The following is a 14,648-nucleotide window of genomic DNA, read 5'->3' as shown; positions in this document are numbered from 1 at the left end:
TATGATTTCACCATTGTATATTTGTATATTCAGAAATATCTTGCTTGTGGTAGAGGTTACATGATTCTACACACTTCCATCAAACCTGAAATCATATTCAGAAGGATAGCTGTATGGGGTAGTGCTGTGGCACAGTAGGTTAATCCTCCATCTGTGGCACCGGCATCCCCTATGGGCAATGGGGTAGTGTAAATGATGATAGGCTAGAGAAAGCTTATATGTCCTATGCCAAGTCTTGCATTAAATTCTCCAACTCATATAAAACCGTCTATATCATTTATGTGTTTGCTTCTTGGGGTAAAAGTTCCAACTGTGCTTAACAAGAGGAATTACTTAGAGTAATGTCTTTAAAACGAAAATGAAGATAGTATCCTATACCTCTTCGGATTATATACAGAGGCACTCAACATACTTTTTTTAAAGAATCCTTTTTAATTAAAAATTTTTTTAAGATTTATTTACTTGAAAGGCAGCTCCAGAGAGAGAGAGAGACAGACAGACAGACAGACAGAGACAGAGACAGAGATCTTCCATCCTCTGGTTCACTCCCCAAATGGCTGCAACAGCTGGGGCTGAACCAGGCCAAAGCCAAGAGATTGGAACTCTGTCCAAGCCCTTGGTCCATCTTCTGCTGCTTTCCCATGCACATTAGCAGGGAGCAGGACTGGAAGTGAAGCAGCTGGGCCTCAAACCTGCGCCTACATGGGATACAGACATTGCAGGCGACAGCTTAGCCAGCTGTGCCACAACACGGGACCTTACATAGGTATTTTTTGACGCAAAATTCTTATCAGGGAGATTTAATATTTGACGTACTTACTGAAAACCTGATCACATTGTTTCTCCTGATGTCTCTTCTCTCTCTCTCTCCTTTACTTCTCAATCTTCTTTTTCTTCATCCAAAATGTCTGCACTTCTGCACCCCCTTACCCTATATACATGTTTTCACCTGGGCCGCAGCATGGCTCTTCAAACTCTCAGGGCCTGGAGCAAGAGTGGCAGGATCACCCAGACAGGCATCCAGGTTGCACACCCCACAACGCCACAACTTCAGGAGAGTCGTTTTTGTCACACATTAATTTAGATGACTATATAGGTGAGCTTCACAGTTTCAGGCAATCTGGGCGAGTTCTGGAACAGTGGGCGGGAGCCCGCTTCGTAAACGTTCATTAGTGCTCATGGACTCACCTGCAAACGTTCCTACTACTGAATGCTCCAGGAGCCATCTGACGCAGCAGGACAAAAGCCTTAGACCCATTTCGGCCTCTCACCTGCATGACAGCAAGCAGGCCTCCATTTCCCTGTGTTCTTCAGCCAGCTCAGCCCCACCCTGCCTTCACCAGCCCTGCCCTGCCTCCACCACCGGACACACCACTATCTGGAGAGCGCAGCCATCAGCCTGAGCTCTCCCCATTCTCCTAAGAGTTCACTCTAAGTCTCCCCTCCCAAGCCACACCACTCCCAGGCTCTCCCTCCCCTCCCGAGCTCTACTCTCTCTCTGCAGCTCAGCCTCAGTCCAAACCCTGGAGTCCAGCCTCAGCCCAAACCCTCCCAAGCCACACCCAGCTGCTAGCCCAGGCTCTCCCCACTGTCTTGGCAGCTCAGCCTTACCCCAGACCCCCCAAACCCTCTCACCTACCTTATGCTATTTAAGCCACTAGGTCTAAGTGGGCGGGTGCTCTCTCTGCTGTGTGTTCACCAGGAGTGAGCCCCTCCCAGGCTCATTCTCTGAATTAACCTGGTCTGGCTGTGAGTTTGCGTGCTGTCTCCTCTTCATCTTGCTCTCCTGTCCTTATTCCACCTCCATTCTCTTGAGCACATTCTGAGGATCTCTGTATCAGCTGACTGTTTTTACAATAATCCTCTGAAACAACCAAGCGTAAATCTGAGTGGCTTGACAACCAAGCATTTAGCTCTTGACCATGCATCTCTGGGCCGACTGGAATACAGCTGAACTAGGCTGGACTGGGCTTCAAGCTGCAAGTTAGGTTCAGGATGGGAATGTATAGTAGGAGTACAGAGGTGAATCATTCAATCCAACTGATCCCTCATGCTGCTTCTCTTGCTCACCTGCCACTCCCAAAGCCTGAACCCGTCCCACATTTGTCTCTTCACCCAGGAGCTGGCAGAGTAGCCGCTCCTACAGATTGCACTCTGCCTGCATGGGCTCTGGAAACCTTCCTAGGGTGGAGTTATTGCACAATACTCTGCTGCTTAAAATTTTATTTATTTATTTATTTTTTTTGCTATTAGAAAATCAAAAGTATACTTCACTTAAATTCATTCCCAAGTATTGCAAGGGCAGGGAAGTGGAGGACCAGGTTTCACTCCACAGTCTTTGGAAGCCTGGGGAAAGTTGGTTCATCTTTGGGTTCCCCATGGCACTTAGGCCAGTGCTTACCCCAACAGATATTTTATGAATATCGTTTTGCTTGAATAGGTGTGATCTATTTGTAGGATCTGTTTTATTTATTTATTTTTTGTAACAAGAAGACTTATATTTTAGAGGTATTTGTATAGACATTTGCCATGTATCCCATTTGTAATATGCCTTTTTATCCTTAAACAAGTGGCAAAGAAGTCTCTGATTCTGCACATTCATCCACTACTTTTTTTTTTTCATTTATGTAATGTTGCACTTGAAGTGTGGTTGTGGGAGAAGCTTGAGACCTTTTGGTGCCTGGGTAAGGAAAGTCAAGAGCTAATGGACTTTGGCCATTTGTTTCCGCAACTCCGAAGAGCAGCTAATAAATGATGCGAGGGTAGCCACTTCTCCCTTTTGGGGGAAGTCTGGGCCAGGCAATTATGAGTTAACATAATTATTTCCCAGACATTAGAGGGGCACTTAAAGAGACAAGTACCTGTTTATCTTATGCAATATTTTAATTGTCTAGTTCTCCATCCCAAAAAATTCTATTCAAAGGAAATATCACTACGCAGAATGGTGATTGCCAATGGTGGAGAGAAAAGACAATGGAGAGTTAATATTTAATTGGAGCAGAGCTTCAGATCTGTGAGATGAGAACAGTTCTGGAGATGGATGGCAGGGATGGTCACATCTGGGCAAATACGTGGAAGGGATGCATGCACTTATTTGATGGGAAATCACTCCAGAAAAAGGGAGTAAAGAAGTGCAAGGGTCCTGAGGCAGCTGGCTGAGACTCTTCAAAAACCAATAATGAGATCCAAGGAACCGGCGCAGACTGCTCAAGGGAGGATGGCAGAAGATGAAATCCCAATGACGGGGAAAGGGGGAAGTTGTGGAAGGCCATTGTGAGGACTTTGACTTTTACTCTGAAGCTTCTGGAGGCTTCCACACAAAAGACGGCGTGATGTGACTCATGCTTTAAAAGGAAGCACTTCTAGTAACTGTGTTAACAGTAGATGGTACAGGGATAAGGGCGGAGAAGCAAAGAGCACACGAGGTATACACAGCAACTCAGAGAGATGCGGTATGGCAATAGTGAGGGAGGAGCAGCAGTGGAGACAATGAGATGTGGTCAGATGCGGCACGCGCTGTGAAGCCAGAACCAGCAAGAGTTATTGAGTGACGAGATAAAACACGTGAGAGGAAAAAAGAGGAATCATGTAAAGGCCTGAGCATCTGCAAACATGGAGACATCACAAATTCAGAGATGGCAGTGAGAGATAAGCAGTGTTTCAACAACCCTCAAGTGCCAAGTTAGATCGTGCCCGCCTCACCTCTTTTTCTAGGTGTTACTGCAGTGCCCAATTTTATGCACGTGTCCTCTCTCAAGGGCTGTGCTATAGCATGTTGACTCTCCCACTCCTTGTCCATAGCATGGACTATTGCATCTCATGCTACAGCAGGCAACACCTGCAGATACCAGCCTACATGCACATGTGCAACCAGAAGTCGGAAATGAAACCAACGACAGACAGAAGCCGACAGATAAATTCTTTCTGCTTTACTTACTCTAGCGCAAAGTTCTGAGACATGTTTCATAAGGATTCTCTGCAGGTACTACTGCTACCGATTTGCGTATTAATAACCCGAATATTAATAGGCCATGTGGGCTCTTCTATATTCATATTCTCTGAATATATTCAGAGAATTCTGAATACTGGCACAAATAAACCAGGCAATGTGATAAGTTTGTAAGCTTTTTATTCAGTGAGAGAAATGCATAGGGGAGTGAGGGCCCTGTCTAAGAGAGAGAGGGAAATCTGGATTCATACCGAGCACCAGGAGCCAGCCATGAGGAGGAGCATGCAGGACAGAAAGCATGGAGCAGGTGGCCCAACGGCATCGGGCAGCAAGGGATCCAGGGCAGTGAGGAAGAGGACAAAGGGAAAAAAGGCAAAAAGGGTGTGGCCCACTGTGTTTCAGGCTCTAATCCACTTCCGAAGGGGCGTGGTTGATTAGCCTGATTGGTGAATGGGCACACAGGTGTGGTCAGGTAAGGGGATGCCATCACACAGAGGGTGTGGTGAAGGCGTGGTCTTCCAGCTCACAAGCCTTATCAATCTGATCCTACGTGCCTGCCTACATTGCTACCGCATCAATCAGCCAGGTACTCACAGCTGGGGACAATTCAGTAATCCTTGAACTGGCTACTCCTTCTCTATTTTATTTCCTCTGAAGCCCAGTCCTATTTCCTGAATTTATATTATCAAGTAAGCTACTGGCACACACCCTAGCCCAGGCTCCCAGGCACCAGAAGTGGTTTAGAAAGCAGATTTTCAGTATGGGATTTTGGAACCTGACCCTTCAATACCGACCATGAGACAATAAGGCTCTCTGCTGGCAGTAGACGGTGGGTGGTAACTTGTAAGTGGTGACAGCCCCTGGCATGCTGGAGTGTCACAATCACCAAGACTCTCAACCGTGGTGGATTGGAACGAAGTCCAGGCAGATGGTGAAGCAGTGGATTATAAGGTGGCTACGTACTGTAGAAGGAATTAAAATGGACTGGTTTCTGTTAACTGGTGTGGATAACGTCAGTCAGCCAAGTCTCAAATCAGGGCACAACAGTGAAAGCCAGAGAGCCCCTAGGACAGTGTAGTCGCCGAGGGACTGCTGGGAATGAGCCCCAGGAGCTCAGCATAAGGATGGCAGGACTGCAAAGCATCCCAGTGTGCAGCCTTGAGCAGCACCCACGTCAAAGCCAGGGCTCCAGGAGGAAAACCGTGGAGCTTTGAGATCTAAAGTGGGGGCATTCGGTGGGCCTTATAATCTCACATTCTCAGATCACTTCTCATGCTCTGTGCAGCCTCCCCTTGACTGGAAGTGATACAAAGAATAAACCTGGGGTGAATGCCTCCTCATACGACCATCTTTTCTTCAGTTATCCATCCCTGAAACCACCGCCCCCATTGCCTCAAGCCCATAACCAGGGTCAGATCCTGGCACAACCCATGCAGGGAATCGCAATTGAGGGAGAACCAGACCCAGGTTTCTCATCCTTCGCTCCAGTGGCATTGTGGGCTGGGGAACTCTTTGGGTGGGTGGGTGGGGTCTGCCCTGCATGTTGTAGATTGTTGGGCAGCATCGCCAGCATCCACACACTGGATGCTATCAGACTCCTCTCTGTAATGACAACAAACATATCTCCAGACATTGCCAAGTGTCCCCGAGGGGTGAAAACCATCTCCCATGTGAGAGTTACTACACTAGACTGACTCAAAAGGAAGTGCAAAGTGGGCTACCATGTATGAAAAAGGACTTGGGGGAATGTGGCTGGAGAGTGACTATTTATAGTGTTAGACCAGAAAAATCAGATTCCAGGGCTGGACAGGGGGGATTTTATGACGTGGATGTATCCACCTGTGATTCTGGTTGAATGTTTTGGCAAGGACACCTGGAGGAAGTCCTGATGCACAGCCGTGGTGACTCCTTGAAGATTAGACTTGATGAAGCAAATTGCTATATGAGGCTAGGAGAATCTTGAAGGACTTTTAAGAAAGGGACCAGAAAGCTCGAGGAAGCAGGAATGGCAGAATGAATTTGCCACGTGAGATTAAAGAACCACCACTGAGCCGGCGCCGTGGCTCAATAGGCTAATCCTCCACCTTGCGGCGCCGGCACACCGGGTTCTAGTCCCGGTTGGGGCGCCGGATTCTGTCCCAGTTGCCCCTCTTCCAGGCCAGCTCTCTGCTATGGCCAGGGAGTACAGTGGAGGATGGCCCAGGTGCTTGGGCCCTGCACCCCATGGGAGACCAGGAAAAGCACCTGGCTCCTGGCTCCTGCCATCGGATCAGCGCGGTGCGCCGGCTGCAGCGGCGGCCATTGGAGGGTGAACCAACGGCAAAGGAAGACCTTTCTCTCTCTGTCTCTCTCTCACTGTCCACTCTGCCTGTCAAAAAAATAAAAAATAAAAAATAAAAAAAAAAAAAAAAAAAAAGAACCACCACTGGATTCTGTTTCCCAGAAGGAGGGATGCTGGAATGTGCTTCTCACAAAACTAAAGCACCTAGTACTTGGAAGTACTTCACGGAAGGGCCAGGACGTGAGTTGCCCTAATGCTCAGGCCATTTGTTCCCGCAGACCTGATGGCGTCAGAGGATCTGTGATGGATAGGAGCACTGTGGGAAAGCCCTAGGGAGCTCTAGTAAGAGTTTCAGCACAGTTCCCTGGTGTTCTGCAAGGCCACGCCTTCTTTTCCACCGAGTAAACTAGAGCTGGGTGTCAACAGTCCCACACAGGCATAAGTGTGCAGGTGCAGAAACAATCCATGGAGATGGTATAGGGTCACACCTGAGCAAGTCCAGAAGACACAAGTAAGCCACAAGAACGGGCAGCTCAGATTCTAGTGGTATTGCTTTTGTAGCACTGATGTCTCTTCCTCATCTTGCTCTCATGGCATCTTGGGAGTTCCTTATGACCATCTAACAGAATAAAGCCTTCGGGGGCCGACGCTGTGGTGCAGCGGGTTAATACCCCAGTCTGAAGCGCCGGCATCCCATATGGGCACAGGTTCGAGACCCAGATGCTCCACTTCCTATCTAGCTCTCTGCCATGGCCTGGGAAAGCAGCAGAGGATGGCCCAGGTGCTTGGGCCCCTGCACCCACATGGGAGACCCAGAAGAAGCTCCTGGCTCCTGGCTTCAGATTGGCACAGCTCTGGCCGTTGCAGCCAATTGGAGAGTGAACCATCAGATGGAAGACCTCTCTCTCTCACTCTGCCTCTCCTCTCTCTGTGTAACTCTGACTTTCAAATAAAAAAAAAAAAAAGAAAGAATACAGTCTTCGAGCCTACTCACTGATGAGCTGACACTTTTTGATAGTGGGTAGGTAAACTGGACTCTTGGTGCACTGTAACCCGACTCAGGAATGGCTCTGAAGAACAATGGGCTGTGTAGGAACCATTCTATTTGGTAGAGCTTGGAGAAGCATGCTGTATTATTCACTTTTTTTTTTAAAGATTTATTTTATTTATTTGAAAGAGTTACACAGAGAGGAGAGAGAGAGAGAGATAGGTCTTCCATCTGCTGGTTCACATCCCAATTGGCTGCAATGGCCGGAGCTGCACCGATCTGAAGCCAGGAGCCATGAGCTTCCTGTGGGTCTCCCACGTGGGTGCAGGGGCCCAAGGACCTGGGCCATCTTCTACTGCTTTCCCAGGCCATAGAAGAGAGCTGGATTGGAAGTGGAGCTGCTGGGACTCGAACTGGCACCCATATGGGATATTGGCACTGTAGGTGGCGGCCTTACCCACTATGCCACAGCGCTAGACCCATGTATTATTCACTTTAGATAGAAGGGAAAATGACCTGAAGTAAAAATAATTATAGACTCCTGGCTTTGCCTTTTTGCCTATAGTCTCTGTCAACACTAACAATCCTCGGAACCATAGCATTCTTGTTCAGCATTACCTCTTCCAAGGAATCCATTTTACAGTCAAAAAAGAAAAGTGGTAATATGATGAAACTTCAAACATTCATGGAAAAAATAGAATTCAAAGATAAAAGTAAAATTACACGCTTTATTCCTCAACATAAGCTTTGTAAGTGATGACGCCACCCATGTAATCCATCCCTGAAGAGCGGAGGGCCTTGAAACTTTACTCATGTCAATACAATCTTTATTTTTACATGGTTACCTGAAGAAAAATGCCCCCCCCCTTTTTTTGACAGGCAGAGTGGACAGTGAGAGAGAGAGAGAGAGAGAGAAAGGTCTTCCTTTGCCGTTGGTTCATCCTCCAATGGCCGCCGCAGCCAGTGCACCACGCTGATCCGAAGGCAGGAGCCAGGTGCTTATCCTGGTCTCCCATGGGGTGCAGGGCCCAAGCACTTGGGCCATCCTCCACTGTACTCCCTGGCCACAGCAGAGGGCTGGCCTGGAAGAGGGGCAACCGGGACAGAATCCGGTGTCCCGACCGGGACTAGAACCCCGTGTGCCCGCACCGCAAGGCAGAGGATTAGCCTAGTGAGCTGCGGCGCCAGCCAAAAATGCTTTTCTTGAAAGAAGTTGTAAGACTGGGAAACAAAATGGAGTCGGAAGAAACCAAATCAGGACTGTAAGGAGGCTGTGTAAGATTTTCCAGGGAAACTCTCATGGAACTGCCCGGGGTTAATGGGACGAAAGGCCAGGAACGCCATCATGGCACGGAAGGACTCTCTGGTGAAGCTTTTCTGCGTGTTTTTTGCAAAAGTTTTGTCTGCCTTTCTTTTTTTTATTTTTATTTTTTATTTATTTATTTATTTATTTTTTTGACAGGCAGAGTGGACAGTGAGAGAGAGAGACAGAGAGGAAGGTCTTCCTTTGCCGTTGGTTCACCCTCCAATGGCCGCCGCGGCCGGTGCACCATGCTGATCCGAGCAGGTGGCATTGTCCTTTGGCCCTTCAGAAAGTGAACTCGCAGGAAGCCTTGAGCACCCCAAAATACTGCTCACGATGACCTCTGCTCTTGGCTGGCCCACTTTTGCTTCTGACTGAACCACTTCCACCCTTGCTTTGGTTGTGCTTTGTCTTTAGGATTATACTGGTTAAGGCTCCTTTCATCTCCTGTCAAAGTCCTCAAAGAAATGCTTCAGGAGCTTGATCTCGCCGGTTTAAAATCTCATCCAAAGCCTCCTTCTTGTCTGCAGCTGATGTGGGTGCAACAGTTTCGGCTCCATGGCCGGCGCTGCGGCTCATTAGGCTAATCCTCCGCCTAGCGGCGCCGGCACACCGGGTTCTAGTCCCAGTCAGGGCGCCAGATTCTGTCCTGGTTGCCCCTCTTCCAGGCCAGCTCTCTGCTGTGGCCAGGGAGTGCAGTGGAGGATGGCCCAAGTGCTTGGGCCCTGCACCCCATGGGAGACCAGGAGAAGCACCTGGCTCCTGCCATCGGATCAGCGTGGTGCGCTGGCTGCGGCGGCCATTGGAGGGTGAACCAACGGCAAAGGAAGACCTTTCTCTCTGTCTCACTGTCCACTCTGCCTGTCAAAAAAAAAAAAAAAAGTTTCGGCTCCCAAGCAAGTGGACAGTTTGTTCTGCTTTAATTTTTCACTCAGGGTTGTGTCAACTCAATCAGTTGAAATGGCTGTGTGGTTGCCTATTGCTTCTGTTGTTAATCATCAGTTTTCTCCAACTAGGACACTGCTATCGCTTGCCTGTTAGTTTGGGTGTCCCCAAAAGCTCATGTGTTAAAAGCTTGGTCCTCAGAGTGGCGCTGTTGGGAGGAGGTAGAACCATTAGATGGTGCCCAGTGAGAGGTCATTCCAGCATGCCTTCAGAAGGTAGCTCTGGAGAGAGGGTGGGTTGTAAAAGCTTGAGGTGGAGGGCTGGTGTTGTGGTACCGTGGGTTAAGCTACTGCCTGCAATGCCAGCATCCAGCTGGCTCAAGTCCCCGCTGCTCCATTTCCAATCCAGCTCCCTGCAAGTGGACCTGGGAAGGCAGCAGAAGCTGGCCAAAGTGGTCGGGCCCCTGCCGCCCATGTGGGAGACTCATAGGAGTTCTCTGCTGTTGGCTTCAGCCTGGCCTAGCCCCAGCTGCTGTAGCCATTTAAGGAATGATTCAGAGAATGGGAACTCTCTCTCTCCCTCCCTCCCTCCACCCTGGCACTTTTGCCTTTTAAATAACTAAATAAATCTTAAAAAGAAAAAAGCCCGATTTGGGCCCAGCCGTTATCTTTGCTTCCTAGCGTACCATGTGGTCCTTCTGTTGTGGGAATATATTTTCTGGTTTTTATTCCAAGTCCTTTCTCTCACATGAGATAAGAATTTAAAGCAGAGGCAAAAATACAGTACAAAAATGAGAGCAGCATTTATTTAAAGAAAGTGTGGCACCCCAGCAGGAGGGACACCTGCTGTGAGAGGGCCAGAGCAGAGAGTGCAGGAGAAGACAAGAGAAGGGCCAAAAGCCAAGAAGACCAAAAAGGCCGCTGTCATGTGCAGCAGTTCCCTTGTGGGGTTCAGTTGGTCCCCTAATTAAATATTCAAATCGGGTGGAGTTTGGGCAGAGTGTGTGAGGTATCCTGGCGGTTTCATGGCATCTCATCATGGAGTTTAACTTCCATGTGCCCAGAATAGCTACTCCTTCCAGTCCCAGATGAGATGCAGGTGCATCATGGGAAAATGGGTGAACTGGCTTGACATGGAAGGGGGCGGAGTTACAGGGCAGGGCTGCAGAGACAGAAACTGTGGGAAATTTTCCCTGCTCTTTTCTTCCTAAATAGTTTCCTGTCTACCTCCCCCACACCAGTTCCACTGCACACACTCCACCACCCCCACCAGACACTAAGCTGCCCAATCTTGCACTTAAACCTCAAAAACTATTAGCCGAAAGAAACCTCTTTCCTTCATAAGTAGCTTGTCTCGGGTCTTTCACTCAGTAACAAAAAGCTGAGAAATGCAGGCCAGAACAAAATTAAACTTTTCCCCACAAACTGATGTGGATGATCTGTGCAGCCCTCATTTTCAACATCATCTTGCCCCTCTTAAATGAGTTATCCAGCTCTAAGCTGCTGATTTTTTTTTTTTTTTTGACAGGCAGAGTGGACAGTGAGAGAGAGAGACAGAGAGAAAGGTCTTCCTTTTACCGTTGGTTCACCCTCCAATGGCCGCTACGGCTGGCACACCCCACTGATCTGAAGCCAGGAGCCAGGTGCTTCTCCTGGTCTCCCATGGGGTGCAGGGCCCAAGTACTTGGGCCATCCTCCACTGCCCTCCAGGGCCACAGCAGAGAGCTGGCCTGGAAGAGGGGCAACCGGGACAGAATCCGGTGTCCCGACCGGGACTAGAACCCCGTGTGCCCGCACCACAAGGCAGAGGATTAGCCTAGTGAGCCGCGGCGCCAGCCTAAGCTGCTGATTTCTTTAGGGAATTGTTCTCATGAACTTTTCATTCTTAATTTATTTGCATACTTTTTTAAAAAGCCAAAAAGGAAATATCAAATTTAATTTAAAGGAAAAAGAATCAGACATTGTCTACACGAACACAATGGAGCAAACCAACTCCAGAAAGAGTTCTACATCTCAGTGACCACAGCGACTGGGAGGGCTGGGGTGAAATAAAGCTGCCACTTAGCTTAAGAGGCTGCGAATCAACTCCTTTCAGGAGTGGAAGACTCTCAGGTCATTTCTTAATATCACACTGTACAAAAATGTCTCCTCCGAACGTCCTGCCCCTTTGCAGAGGTAATTGTACAAAGTCTCCTACTGTCTACACAGGGCCAATTCTTTGTTTCAACCAACTCTCAGCGGAGGGGTAACCAGCACAACACCGCCTCCCCTGGACAGACAGCATTGAGATGTTCCATTCTACTGGTTCATACGTCTCTTCCTATGTCCCCTCCTCCATTTCTGTGGTAGTCACTGTTTCTGCCACATCTCCCAACAGCATATGTAAATGCTGATCATAGCATATACTCTGCCTCGAAGCGCTCGGTCACTTCTCATCTTCACATAAGTTCGTTCAGCCAGGCTCAGCCTGAAGAGATCTAGTGGCTCCTCTATGGTAGGTTGTTGCCGGTCCACGCTGTCCACTATGCTTCAAACCCCGCCTCTCACGAACTTTTCATAAAGTGTCAATGCTTTCACTATTCTTCCACCCAAGCTTCATCACAAACTAGATGCTTCTTGTGGTTTCAGTTTTAGCAGAACTCATGTGGCTCTGAACGGGACTCTTTTTAAGCTGATATCCTAGCCTTAATGTCTCAACTCAGATCCTCTTCAAGCATTTCATGACAAGTTAGTATGAGTTTATTTTGGTGAAAGAATTTTTGGAATCCATGCATAGAATTTTTCTTCATAATATATCCTTTCCGTGAACTTTTTGAAGATCCTCTGTACATGCATGACCGTGTAATCCATGGATATTTCTCTATGCCCCATCACTGACGTGTAGCTAGCCTTATAAAATGGTGGCATGGCCTGTTACAGGCTCAGCTAATATGCCTTCTTGAGATTGGGGTGCGACCCTATAGGCCACAGTAAATGCAAAGAACCAACCAATCAACAGCTAAACACATGGTTTTGGAAACAGGGATGGCAGCAGGACTGGTTCATCTTCCTGACCCTCCACTTGCGACAGCTGGTTTCCCAGGGTTTGGGTGGAGAGTGTTTCCAACAGGAAACATAAATATGAAATCACTGAACTTGCAACTCACTGTCCCTTGGTGACTTTGGCCTTCTCATGGCTGTGGACCAGCCAGTAATAAAAGAGTGACTGTACTGGTGGGAGTAATCAAAGATGACTAGCAAAATGAACTGGTATTTTAGCTATATTAATAGCAATAAGGAGGAAAATACGTGGACTCCAAGAAATTCACTGGAACTTATCTTGGCAATTCTAGACCCATAGATAAGATGAGCTACAGCAATCACGGCCCCAGCCAGAGCAAGGGAAGTAAAGGCTGGAAGTCGGGTTTATCTCGCTGAAGAAATAGCCTAGATCAGCTTGTGGGCTAGCTAAGCATGAAGTGAGGTTATGGCAGGGAGTGGAGGAGGGAGGGGATGACTGGATGCAAGTATGGGCTTGGCATCAGGAAGTGGAAGGAACTGAAGCTTATTCCACTGACTCTCTATCAATTCCTTGCTGAGACCATGGCTGGCCATCACCTTGAAGGAGGATTGGAGGGCATGAGCAGATCCCCGTGATGCAAGGAGTGCACTGACATGGACACCTTCTGTGTCCTTGTGTCACCATCTCAGATCCCTTCAGCCCCGATTTCCAAGCACTGCTGCGGCGACGTGTCCCGAGCCAGGCTTGATGGGCTTTGGGCAGGTGCAACATGACTGTACCTTCCCTCTCGTTCCCTGCCCTGGAAGGCCTCTGATGTAGCAGTCAGTGAGGCATTCACAACCACACAAGTTGGAATTGTGGAGTACTTAACGTCGAGGAGCACATGATCAAAAGGGAACAGGAGCCAACACATAAGTGCTTCCTCCATGCTTGCTCTCAGTGGACAGTTCTGAGAATCATTTCATAACACTTCTTAGAAGGCCCTTGAGAGATTGAGAAAACATTTGCAAAGGGCCATATCCAACGCCATGCCACTTGCTTGGGTTTCCTCTCCCACTTCTCTTGTTTCATTTCCTCTCCTTCTTCCTTACTTTAATTCTCTGGGGTCAAATTCCCAAATAAACTACTGCAGATTAGCCTCACTTTGTGTGTGTGTGTGTGTAGGGGGGGATCCATGAGGGCGAGAGAGAGAGGAGAATTAAATTCAGGGGCATATGTGAGTCAGTGTGAGGTGCCTTTGAGACATCCATGTGGAAATACGGTGGCGAGACAGTGGAAATAAGTCTGGAACTTGGGGAGGGAGTCTAGACCTATGAAATTCAGTTATTTGCTAACTTTGGGGACACAGGTAAACAGAAGATAATGAACAGGACCAAAAATCACATGTAATTATCCTATGGAATGTTCACAATGGTGTTCTGTACCAAGCAGGAAGGACTTCTTAGATCGGCCTCGATCCTACTCTTAAGAGGGAATCAATCTGATCAAAGAGAAAAGCATTCAGGTACATTGTAAACAAATACTGAAATACATTTAGCCCATCTCTGTCCTGGCTTCCTCGGCGACTCCAGCCCCAGCACAGGGAGTGACTCCCTTGTTCACATTCCTCTTTGTCTGGTCCTGCCACATTGTGAACTCTTTCAGAACAGGATTCATGTCTAAACCACCTCTGCACCTGGAGTCAAGAATATGGACTAGGGGCCGGTGCTGTGGTGTAGCTGGTAAAGCTGCCGTCTACGGTGCCGGCATGCAGCTTCAAGTCCCAGCTGCTCCACTTCCCATCCAGCTCCCTGCTAATGGCCTGGGAAAGCAGTGGAAGATGGCCCAAGTCCTTGGGCCCCTGAACCCCCAAGGGAGACCCAAATGAAGCTCCTGGCTCCTGGCTTTGGATCGGCCAAGCTGGACATTGCAGCCATTTGGAGACTGATCAACGGTTGGAAGACCTCACTCTCTGTCTCTGTCTCTCTGTCCCCATAACTCTTTCAAAAGAATAAATGAATCAAAAAATGGAATAATTCAATTTCCTGATTCCCAGCCAGCAACACTAGCATCATCCCTGACCCTCAGTCTTATATGTCGTAAGCATCATCCCAACTGCAGATTCTGCTCGAGTAGATCTGAAATGAGCCCCCGAACGATGCCCTGGTAGCTGCTCCGTGGACCACACTTGGAGTATCGAGGTCACAAGCATGATGGTTCTTAACGTCAGTGGCGTATTAGACACATCTAGGAAGATATTCAA

At 48.3% G+C, this 14,648-nt stretch overlaps 1 pseudogene; it reads right to left on the bottom strand.

Annotated features, from left to right (window-relative positions):
• Positions 1 to 11,628: 11,628 nt before the first annotated feature.
• LOC108178054 (U6 snRNA-associated Sm-like protein LSm3 pseudogene) lies at positions 11,629 to 11,934 on the bottom strand (annotated as a pseudogene).
• Between the last annotated feature and the right edge of the window lie 2,714 nt (positions 11,935 to 14,648).

The sequence above is a fragment of the Oryctolagus cuniculus genome, chromosome 8 (assembly GCF_964237555.1).
Source record: "Oryctolagus cuniculus chromosome 8, mOryCun1.1, whole genome shotgun sequence".
NCBI classification, from domain to species: domain Eukaryota; kingdom Metazoa; phylum Chordata; class Mammalia; order Lagomorpha; family Leporidae; genus Oryctolagus; species Oryctolagus cuniculus.
This window is presented reverse-complemented; position numbering and strand designations above follow the sequence as displayed.